Raw genomic sequence first — 12288 nt, 5'->3', positions numbered from 1 at the left:
ATTTAAAATTACTGGAAAAGAAAGGAAAACAAGATGAACCTTGTAGCTTTTTCGATAAACAAAGCTTGCTGTAAAACAACATTTTATAATGTCTCTTTACGATAAGCATAAAATAACAGAGAAGTTTAAAAAATCCAAATACTGACCTCCATTCACATAATTAGATGAAATGATATTCTATGACGTCGATAAAATTTACAATCACTGCAGATCTATGTCATTGCTATATCTGATGAACGTAAATAGATCACAGATAATTAATTAGAAATAAATTAACGCGCATGATATTGTGCGTCTTCTGCATCAATACCTTATCGGGATTGTTTGAATCGCTAAATGTTCTCATTTAAATTGAATGGATGGACTGTTTTTAATTTAAACATGTAATATCATTCTCCAACTGAACGTAGATTGATCGCTTTTGAAAATGCTATCAAGGTCAAAAATCAAATACAATTCGTTACGGTATTTACCCCGTGTTATGGGATCTGAATTGTTATAGACCGGGAATAAATCTGTGTAGACAACTTTTTCACTACTTTTGTGGTCTAGGAATTAATTCGGGTCCAATGATACGGGTGGAAGTAAATGTTTTTGATAACCGAGTTATTTTACCCAGAATCTTCATTGAAGAAATCACATTTGTCTTCCCGAAGGAAATTATGAGTAACACAAGCAGTGATATTGATTATCTCAGAATATTCAGGATTCACTCAAAGACTCATCTAGAATATTCTAAACTTTTGGTCAAGTTCGCAAAAGAATTTACTTACATGGGAAGAACTCTTGATAATTTATTATCGAATATTTTCTGATCTTTTTTTTTGTGAAGATCTTCCCTGATATGTTTTCAACTTGAATGTGGGAAAGCCTCATCTTATTATAATAAAAAATAATGAAAACAAGGTACGTGTTAGCGGCTTAGTGGCTGAAACAGAGGTGTACGTAGCGCTTTATATTGTATCAATGGACTTAATTTTAATATCCAAAAAGTAGCTCCGTAACTCGATTTTTCCTTATCTACCAACGTAGGACAAAAATAAATAATAAATTTGCGTTTATTAAAACCATTAATATAATAAAAAACCCTAAACTTATTAAACATAGTATAGGATTATTATTTTTCTTTGAATTTAAAAGGCTTTTCTTTTCTTTCACAAACAGAGATATAAAATTAAAGCAGTGATTACGTTTTCCTTTACTTGATAAATAATCGCAAATAAAAAGCTACGTGAAGAAACAGGACAGTGTAAGGTTCATCTCCTATATATAAATTAATTCGGTCCCAGGCATTACAGTAGAGTTCGGTACACGAAAACTATCCTATAAGTAAATTGAAATGATCGGTACAGTACGATACAGTAGTAAGTAGGAAAATTCACTGTAAAATTTGCTGATTTTTACTTCCTTATAATAATTAAAAATTATTGTGATCGCGAAAAATTTCGTTTTTAGGTTTCAACGGAAATATCCATTTAACATCCCTGAATCCAGTTTGACTAGTTTCGGCGCGACGTCTGTACATACGTATGTAAATATGTACGTACATATCTCGCAAAACTCAAAAATGCGAGATACATATGTACGTATAGACTTCACGCCGAAACTAGTCAGAATGGATATTTCCGTTGAAATCTGAAAACCGAAATTTTTCACGATCACAATACTTCCTTTACTACGTACAAGGAAATAAAAAACTAATTTCTCTGTAATTGAAAATCTTCAATTTTCAATTACACATTCCAAATACACAGTTCTGTTTAATTTAAAATAACTTTTATATAAGAAATGAAGAAAAAAAAATCAATAAAGTTTCTTTTCATAGATGAGACTGATTTACTTAACTTTAATTGTAAAGCGGTGTTTTTAAATAAAATCAATAACTGTGATAACTGGAGCGAAAAAAAGCTTTTATACAAAGTTTCCCTTGCAAAATTATTTAATCAACAGTCATCTCGAATTATCCGATTTGAATGATTTTTGGGACATAAATATTATGAACTGAGGCGATTCTGTTTTGATAAAGATTGGCTATAGAGATTAACCGCTGAAGCTAAAATCTGAGTTTATAAATTAAATAATATATTTATTATAATCTTATTATAAATTTTTAATTGGATATTCAATAAATACATAAAATACCTTTTCGAAAAAAATATCAATTTATTTATGCATTATCTACATTAATAAGAATAAAAGTTTGTTTCTATCTGTTAGTAATTCACGTCTGTTCCGCACAATCAAATTTGATGAAACTTATAATATAGTTTAATTTTAATCCCGATTGGGTTTTAAGCCCCAAAAAAGGAGGAAAATTAAAATTCGAAAACTATAGTTTCTAATTTCTGGTAAACGATTAAGTACGACCTTAATTTTTGATTACTACATTTCTAATCTATCAAACCCTTTTGGCCATAAAATTGGAAGTTGTTATTTTCAAATTACAAAAATACAGTTCGATCACGATCAGATATTTTAAATAAAATATGGTAACTAAATTTACTGTAATTATGATGTAAAAAGTTTTCTATTTGAGGTTAATCACAATTTTTCATTTTTTGCAGGAGTAAATTGCATATTACTCGCGTATAAAAAAAAAGCTGACAACACAGTTGTAGGACATTCCCGGAACTCAGCTTAGCCGCGTTCCTAGAGTCCTAAAACTGTGAAAAAACCGGAAAGGCTACTGCTGCGGGTTGTTTCTGATGCACGACTTAAATACACAGCTTAATTTAAAATATTTATCATTTTATATAAATATAATATTTTTTTCGTTTATTTAATTCAATGATTCTAACTAAAGCGCGCGCGCTTACTGTATTTAATTCGCGCGAGTGTGGCGGTACTAGCGGCGACAGTCGGTACTAAGGAAACTAATGTAATTTCACAACATATCACACATAAATCAAATTTCGTTTGTACGGTCGCTGACTAGTGTAGCCGGGAAGCTTAACGCACCAGGTATCACGACAACCGGGCAATTGAGTTCGAAACCCAGCCAGACCGAGTTACTTTTTTACTCTTTAAATATTATTCATTTACTTAATTCTGCCGCTCACCAGTGACGTGAAAACATTGAGAACGACTACTACAGCTGTACGTCAATGCTACCACCATTTGAATATTAACTAAATTAAATGAAATAATTAATATTTAAAGTGTAAAAAATAATTTGCTTGGCAATCTTGTGGAATTTCAAATTTCCCGGTCCAAGAGGACGAAGAAAAAGGAAATTTCCTACAAAGAAAAAGGGAAATTACAAGATGGCGGAATGCGAAATTAGCGCTCCTTGTGGTGAGAGGGGATACTATTGACGCAGTATGCCTCCTAACCACTAGTTTAGAATATTTTTTGGGGTGGGGATGCGATTTTGCTAATATTGTTTCTTTTTAATTGTTAAAAAAATGTGCCTAAGCAAAATATGACCTTAATTAGGCGAAATCTTGAGATACTAAGGGTACCTTGCTCTACAGCCTTATCTGTTTGACCTTTCATCAATTATTCATATGTAGAAGAACCTGACCAAGTTTGGGCAAAATCAGTCCAGTAGTTCTGGAGATATAAGGTGATTTAGAGGCCAACACCGAACACACACATACGTACATACGAACCTTAACATTCGAAAATTTTCATCCGGTTTTTGGGGTTCCTTAGGTATCAAAACGTCAAGATGCGGTGAAAACCGCATATACCCAAATTGGACCGATTACAATATTTATCTTCTAGAGCTATAGCTCTGGTGTAGCGCTATCTAGATGGGAAAGTAAAATTGAGGCATTTTAAAATAAATCCGAAATAGCGGATATAAATTGATCAACTAGATGCATTTTTTTACGCCAGTTATTTGTATATTAAAGAAAACACTTAATATTTTCTCAATTATAAACTTCCAATAAACAAACTTACACAATTCAAATTCTTTATACAAGAGTGATGTTAACCGTTATTTGAATTTTTCACTGTGAAAGCAGATCCAAATTTTTTATAATTTGATTGACTATGTGTAGTAATATGATATTGTTATTTATAATTCTAAGTGAGATTATTATGATAGGCATTCTCTTTAGCCTAGTTTAACAAGAAAATCCTTATGAATTCATAACAATAAGATATGGTAGACGTTTTGAAGTCGAGGCTTCTAAGGTTAAAATCCTACTTTTATACGGATTTTAATACTAGATCATGATATTCGTGTTCTTTGGTAATTGGGTTTCAATTAATCACACATCTCAAGAATGGTTGACCCGAGATTGTACAAGACTACACTTCATTTACTTTCATACATATCATCCTCATTCATCCTCTAAAGTAATACCTTACGGTGATTCCGGAGGCTAAACAGAAAAAGAAGAGAAAAAAACACATAAGTGATAACCGCGATAAAGTACTTGGTTAGTATTTTATATTTTTCAGAATAATTGTAGTGAAAATTAGTTAATTTTATTAAACGGAAGTATACATTAATAATAGAATTATTTACATTTAGTTAAACCTATAAAAACGCATTTATTAGGTTTAATTATTAGAAAATATCCGTTTTTTAAAATTAAAATTAGTAAAGAAATCAATTGATGTAACAAACATCTCGAGTTCAAATATTGGCATAGGTTTGAAATCTTGATTTATAACTTAAGTTCTGCATATGAAATATGGTATAATTGTAAGTTATTAAAAAAAAGTTTTTTTAAAAATAAATTTACTAAAAAGCTTTCCAGGAACATAATAATAATAAAAGTAGGACCTATAATGAAACCTAATCCTGCGGGAGGAAGAACTCTTAAAAAAATATTATTTTTATAAAATGTAAAATAAAATCTTACTTATTCAGTATTATGTTTTGTTATAGAATAACGACTATAACATCAGGCGTCAAATTAGACATAACTTAGTAGATTTAAAGAAAGACAGTCTATTTATAAATTCTTAAAAAGCCTATGTCTCTAATTATAGTAATACTGTATATATAGACTGTTTATATTATATTGTACGTTTCTAAAAAAAGATCTCATAGTGGTGATTCTCCGTTAGTCCAGTCCTGTTTAACTCCCCTTGTTTCACCTAAGATCCCAGTCCTGGATACATCTAGGTGAATAGTATACCACACAGAGACACTAAAGTTTAAAAATTCACCAAATTTATTCAAAAAGCCGCAAATTTCTGTCTAATTACATTGGAATTCTTTTTGTTTTTATTGATAAAGTTTCCAATTTAACCTACATGTTTTTTCTTTGTATTTTCACGTCTTGCTCTTCATGGAAAGGACCAATTCTGATAATCTTTTTTTATTTTGTAAAAATTGTCGCTCTAATAGTCCCGAGGTAATTTCTATCCAGATATTACAAATGGAACATTTTTTAATGAAAATTATACTGCCTAAATATACGATTTGTGTATATCTATATATACGAGTATATACTCTGTATGTATATATACACACAGAGTGTTTATAGAAATCGTTTCAAGAATTCAGGGGATGATCCCTCACATCAAAATAAAGAAAACTTTGTATCAAAATATGTCCAAAAACGCTTAGTTTACCGAGTACACCATTTTGTATTTTTAATATAAAAATTACTTTCTCAGAAATGGTTATCGAGCTGAAATTTCGTATACTACTAGGGTATTTAGAGATTTACTTGAAGAAAAAATAATGAGCTTTATCTCTGAATCCATTTCAAAATGGCGGTTATTCATTGGTAAAGAAAATATTCAACAAATTCGGATTAGTAGATCTTCAGATAAGCTATTGACATAGCCGAAAACGGTGAGTATAATTTCTAGGTAAAATAGTTTGCACTCGCTGATAGTGCTCGGCAATAACTTAATGCTTACGCAAACTTTTGCATTATTAACATTGAACCCTAAGACCAGCACTTTAGTATTTACATATAATTAATAAGATTATTCCAGTTAAGATCCTTTCGAGTTATTTCATTTTATTTGGAACGAAATGAAGATTGTTTTTTTTAACCTAGTGATTCGCTTCATGAATTTTTGCCATACCATTTTTATTTATGAATGGATTAGAATAGATAAGATGTCATTTTCTTTGTCATTAAACGCTTAAAATTTTTTTGTGTAACATAACATTTAATTAAACCAGCGGTTGCAAAGTTATTAGCTTTGCAACATGTTATTAACTTTTACTATGTTATACAGATAATTTGGCAGGTCATTCTACATGTAAAAATAAAGAAAAAAGTACATATAAACATAGGTCCGGAAACGCTTCGTTAACAAGTTACGGCTGGCAAAAAAATTCGCCCAGATTTCACCTCCTGTAGTGAAATGAAGCCAAACAGAAATTCTTGGGGACGCAAAAATGTAAGCTAATTTGTTGGTATCATAAGAAATTCAATCTGATAAATTGAGGAAAAATGAGTCCGAAAACTGTAACCCCTGTGGTTTTTTAGAAAACCGGCGAAAAACGCAAAAAACGGCAATTTTTACTTTTGACTTGTAATATCTTTGTTAAATTGCCAGGATAAATATAATTTTAAAAAAAAGCTGACACTAAGTTGTAATATTTTCATGGCATACATTATTTATTTTTACATAGTTGAAAAAAAATTATACATGAAAAAAGTTACTAAAAATGTATTTTTTGAGATGGAGTAATTTATGATGAATTTTTATTGCAAAATTATAATTTATGTTTAAATAAATTCAAAAAGGATTTAAAGATTTTTTTTCTGCTCCCCCCACCCCCCGCAACTTGTAGGAAATTCTAAACAGAATATAAAAGTAAACAGAAAGCAAATAACAGTTAAATAAAATGGACTTCTATTTAGAGCAATACTAAGCAAAATTTAACTGAAAAATGATTTTTATTGAAAACCGATTTATTTTTCAAAATTGGAGAAAAATGACAAAAAATAGTAATTTCTGGGGTTTAAAATATATAATATAAGTTTAAAAATAAATTATTTCGTACGGGATAGTACCGAATCAACGATCGTAACGGTGAATTTAAGTTCTGTTAAAAAAACTCTGATTTTTTTTTAACAAAATTAAAATAACGAATAATTTTTTTTTGAGAAATCTTTATTTCATTAGTTAACAATACAATAACAACTGTCCAACAATTAAGTTTTTCTGAATTGTAATTGTATTGTTTTGTAAGCTTACAGTCGAGTTTCAGATCATTATTACAATTTTCCTGTTAGTACAAGCAGACAGCTGTACTGCATAACCATTTTTAATCTGGTTGGTTTAAGCGTAGAGTGTACTATCTCATACTTCACCATTAAGAACTTAATACTTTTAGCACCCAAATAATATCAATTTATATAGGGTGATTCAAAGAAACGGGAAATTTAAAAAATTAAATAACGTTAATAAAAAATTTTTTTTAGAAAATGAATTTTATTTCATGTAATTGTACAAATGTTGCCATTTTAGGGTACATACATTTTAGTTTATTTTTTTAAAGATGACATTTTGCAGGTGACCTCCTCTTCTACGTAAACACTCACGAAGTCTCTTCGTTAAATTGTTCATGGTGTGACGTAACATCTCAGCTGGAATTTCCGCAATTGCTTCTCGGATCTTTGCCTTCAGTTCTTCCGTTGTAGCAGGTCTACTGTGGAACAATTTGCTTTTAAGGTGACTCCGCAAAAAGTAATAGCAAGCTGAGAGATCAGGCGATCTGGGAGGCCATCTAATGTCACCATTTCGTGAAATGAACGTTGTCCAAACAATCGGCGTACAGCTGCCATCGATATTCGTGCGGTATGTGACGTTGCTCCGTCTTGTTGAAACCAGGCTGTGTTAAGAATCGGTGGAAATCTCTTTTGTTGTTCCACAATAAAGGTTTCAAGCACGGCTACGTAACGAGCCGACGTCACTGTAATCGCAAGACCGTTGTCATCCTCAAAAAAATAAGGGCCTATAACACCGTAAGATGACATAGCACACCACGCGGTCACTTTCTGGCTGTGCAACGGATGCTGGTGTAACTGCGTAGGATTTTCTTGTGCCCAGTATCTGAAATTTTGCTCGTTGACAAATCCACTGAGATGGAAATGCGCTTCGTCTGACATCCACAGTTCGTGAACAAACTCTTCGTTATCATTTATCTTCTGAAGCATTACATTACAGAATTGTGCTCGCACAACTGCATCATTCGGTTTCAGTTCCTGGACGATCTGCAACTTGTACGGATGGTATTGTAAGTCCTTCACTAACATTCTTCGAACACTTGAACTATGCAATTGTAAAGATCCTGAGAGACGACGGATTGACCGATGTGGACTTCGTGTGACAGCATCGTGTAAAGCTTGAACATTCTGTGGTGTACGGACGGTTCGATCACGGCCTGGAGGTTTCTTTTTCATTGCCGAACCGGTTTCCTCAAAATTAGATATCCATGTTTTAATTGCATGTGCAATTAAAACATGACAATGATGGAACACGGTCGTGCCGTCCCACATTAAAATGGCGGCGAAATTCTCTACGCGCTCCCTCCACACTGTCATTGTTTTTGTAAAACGCTTTGTTAGCAAATGCACGTTGCGCACCACTCCAAGGATCCATGACAACTAAATGGCAGGTTAGGTTAGAGAGGCTGGCGCCACTTATCAAGTGGTACCAATCGCCCACGGCTACCAACACAACTTTCAAAATTTCCCGTTTCTTTGAATCACTCGGTATAAAAGTAATAAAATAAATAGTTTTCAAATTAAACGAGATTCAAAAAATTATTATAACAATTTTTAAGGATTTGATTTTTAAAAAAAATTTAATTAAAAGAAAACTTGTTCTACAGGTATCATTTTTAGTTTCCCGTATAGCACTAGTGCAGAGCTATATATTTAGAAGGTAAAGTATTGTAATTTGGATACATGCAATTTTCACCGGATCTTTATATTTTGTCACCTAAGAAACTCAAAAAACCCAAAACTCGGATGGAAATTTTCTGGATGTTCCTTAAGACACGTACTTAATATAATACCGTAATACTATATTCAGTATTGTCTTCTAAATCACCTTATATCTTCATAACTACTGGGCCGATTTTGACAAAACTTGGTCAGATTACTTCTTAATATGGGGCACTGATACCATTAAATTTTCAACTTAAAAGGTCGAGAGGGTGAGGCTTTAGAGGAAGCCTTTCCAAAGGATCTAGAAATTTCGCCTAATACGATCTAACTTTTCTTAGGCAAATTTGTTAACGATTAAAATATAATGTCTCCAAAACCGTTTTTGCAAAATCGCACCTCCATTCCAAAAATTTTCTAAATAAACTAGTGGCTCAGTGGGTTATTAATACCCTCTCTCACCACAACACCACAAGGAGCGCTAGAGTAGTATTGACGTACAGCTGCTGTAGTCGTCTGATAAGTTGTGTCGTCAAACGTTAGAGCTGGAATTAAATAAATGAATAATATTTAAAGTGTAAAAACGTATTTAAAGTGCCCGCTAGTACCACCACACCTGCGCGTATGAAATACGGTATGCGCACGCACTTTAGTTAGAATCATTGAATTCAATAAACAAAAAATATTATATTTAAATAAAATTATAACTATTTTAAATTAAGTTTTGTATATATGTGTGTAAGCCGTGCATCAGAAAAAATCCGTGGACGGGAGGTCCTTCAACAGTGTTTTCAGTTTTTTTGATAAGCTTAAAAAAGACACTCGAAATAATTTTCTTTTGTTAATCAATTTACTTTTAAACATAGCGTCCCTATAAATAAGTAACCTTTCTACGTTTATGATTTATTTTTATTAGTATTAATATATAAATTATCAAACAAAATTTCATCTTTCTAATTATTTCTTAGGTAAAAAGAAAGAAAACATACGAGTAAATAAATCGAGATTTTTTTTTTCAACTTATTAACTTTTGGAATGATAAAGAACTAAAAAAATATAATAATCCAAAATAAGGTTAATTTATTGACATATTATTTTGTTTTAATATCACATAAGCGGCTTATTGTAAGATCCACTAAATCTGTTATAAAAACAATTTTAATGGGCCGTTATCAGAGAAAAAGAATTAATAACGAAATGTGAAAAATAATACCGCAGAAGTGTTAATAAAATATATATTTAGGTTTAGTTTTGATTTTTAATTCAGTTTTTTTTTCAAAAGTACAAATTTTTTTAAGAACAAATGTTCTTAAAAAAAAAAAAATAATAATAATATTACGTAATTTATATATAGTATAGTAAGTATTATTATTGACATCTTTTTTCAATGAATTCTGTATAGTGAATTAAATTTATTAAAATGTTATTGACCTAGCACTGAATATAATACTATTCACACCAATAAATTAATACAGAGTGAAATATTCATTTTTAATATGCTGATTTAATAACCCCGATTAACGAGGTAAACTGGACGGATATTGTAATACGACCTCGATTTATTATAGAAATAATAAAAAATTAACTTACTTTTATTATAAGGAAAAGTATGCAGCTATTTTTCTCTTACCTAAAAAAAAACAAAACATCATTATATAATAAGTAATCTAATTAATTCTATGTTTAATTAATTCTATCATAGTTTATTCTATTTCAAATAATTAATCGTGTTTTTTTTCTTAATCTTGTATAATTGCTAATTTATTTTTTACTTATCATTTATAAAAACGTTACAAAATAATTCTGTTTATAATCTATAAAAAAAAAATTATTCTTAGGATAAAAAAAAAAATATGAAAGTCAAAATTTTACATATTCAATTTACATTTTAATGACATCGAAGTATCACCCCATAAGTTTACAAGTCAAGGTTACTCCAGGTATACAATTCGATACTGATTAATAATAATTACATAATATAATAAAAAAATAAATATTAGGAGAAAATAATAGTAATAAATAGTAACTATAACTTTAAAAATTAAAAGAATCTATACTAGTCACTTTATATCTTTGCCGATAAGTTTGAAATATAAGAATTTGCTTCATGGTAATAATAAATGGTCTGATTTTTATGTCATCCTTCAATCACTTTTGTGATAACCTTGGAATTTATATTATATTAATTCAAACTTTATTAAAAAGAAAAATAACATTTTTTCCACTTTTTAACTTAACTCGAATTGACATCTGCAAGAAAAGGACAAATATAATTAAAAAAAAAAAAAAAGCTGACATTAAGTTGTAATATTTTACTGGCATAAATTATTTATTTTTACGTAGTTGAAAAATAATTATACATGAAAAATGTTACTTAAAGTTTTCTTTTGAGATGGGGTAATTTATGATGAAGTTTTATTATAAAATTATAATTTATATGTTTAAATAAATTCAATAAGGATTTAAAGATTTTTTTTCTGTTCCCCCCAGAAAAATCACCTTCCAAGAAAGTTTTTTGATTCTTCAATCCTTAATATGTTAAATGGAAGAAACTAAAAAATATTCCACTAAAAAATGTACAACCAATAAAAAGTAAACTAAGATTTTTTTGTGATTGGTGGGGGGTGAATTATGATGAAATTTTATTATAATATTATTACTAAAAGTTTATTATTTTAACTTTATATATTATTAAAAGTTTAAATAAAACAAAATAAAACTTTTGAAAAATTCAATTGACATCGATATTTTTAAACATTGATCTGTTCTCCCCTCTCAATATTGCCCCCCAAAGTATTGTTTTTTAGGTCGTTTGCACTGCTACTATGGCCAAAAAAGATTTTAAAAAAATTCGGTTAAAAAATATATAAAATGATAGCTTTTTTCGATTTTTGGGAAAGGGGTAATTTTGGGGTAAATTATTTTTAAAATGGTAAGATAACTATGCACGTACTGAACTTAATATAAAGCGGCGTTGAATTTGAAAAATTAAAAAAAAAAATTGAGCCCCTACTGGAAATATAAACCCCAAAATTTTACTAACAAATTGCCCCATATACACTAGTCAGTACAAAGTTTTATCAAAATTTATTTATCCAGTCAAATGTTATTAAGCTTCTGTACGTACGTACGTACATTACTTCCCGTCCTTTTTTTGTTCTTTTTTTTTTGGGAGGGTTTCTGGGTCATGAAACGTCGAGAAATGCAAAAACAAACCATAATCCATATTTAACTGATTAGTATGGTAAGTAGTTATTTACTTCTTGCAGCATATTTCTGTAGCTATAATGTCAGGAAAGTAAAATATATGTTATATTATTATTTGCCTACAAATCAACAAGTTTTGATTGTCGTATGTTCAATGTTAATTGAATAAGAAAATATGATTTTATAAATTAAAAAGAAAAAATGGTTTAAAATAATTTTTCATTAATTGATGCAGATAGGAAAGTACAGTAATAATTAA

At 29.9% G+C, this 12288-nt stretch overlaps 1 protein-coding gene across 2 annotated transcripts in view; it reads right to left on the bottom strand.

Moving 5' to 3' along the window:
* Window positions 1-12288, bottom strand: part of LOC142327751 (uncharacterized) — a 228816-nt gene that overhangs the window by 131552 nt on the left and 84976 nt on the right. The window contains exon 2 of one of the 2 annotated variants that reach the window (XM_075371057.1): window positions 10413-10452. The exons of the other annotated variant lie outside the window; for it this stretch is intronic. The gene's annotated coding sequence lies outside the window, so the exon portion shown is untranslated. The remainder of the gene's footprint in view (window positions 1-10412; window positions 10453-12288) is intronic. 2 annotated transcript variants of the gene reach the window in all.

This window comes from Lycorma delicatula, chromosome 7, assembly GCF_047948215.1.
Source record: "Lycorma delicatula isolate Av1 chromosome 7, ASM4794821v1, whole genome shotgun sequence".
Classification (NCBI taxonomy): domain Eukaryota; kingdom Metazoa; phylum Arthropoda; class Insecta; order Hemiptera; family Fulgoridae; genus Lycorma; species Lycorma delicatula.
Note: the sequence above shows the minus strand (reverse complement) of the source record. Positions and strands in the feature narration are given on the sequence as shown.